A 368-nucleotide genomic window follows, 5' to 3' on the forward strand; every position below is an offset into this window, starting at 1 on the left:
CCCCCACTACAGCAAAGAAGTGTATTACACTGCCTATCCTGTCTGATTTTTAGCTTTTCAGGAAGAATATGGCTCACTATCTTTAAGTGAAATGGCTTTATTTTTGATACTTGTGCAGAATTTTAATTGTTTTAATCAGGAATAAAATTGATGATAACTGAATTTGAAACAAGAAAAGAAAAAAGATTACTGAGAATGAATAGATAATATTAAAAAAGAAAACCTATTTCCTAAATTAGTTATGTGTATGCATGCCTGTATGCATACGGTGTCAATGCATGTTCGCATATGTCAAAGTGTATGTGTGTGTGTATGCATGCATATGTGTATGTATGCGTATATATATATATATATATATATATATATAT

Source organism: Octopus bimaculoides, chromosome 5, assembly GCF_001194135.2.
Source record: "Octopus bimaculoides isolate UCB-OBI-ISO-001 chromosome 5, ASM119413v2, whole genome shotgun sequence".
In the NCBI taxonomy this organism is placed as follows: Eukaryota; Metazoa; Mollusca; class Cephalopoda; order Octopoda; family Octopodidae; genus Octopus; species Octopus bimaculoides.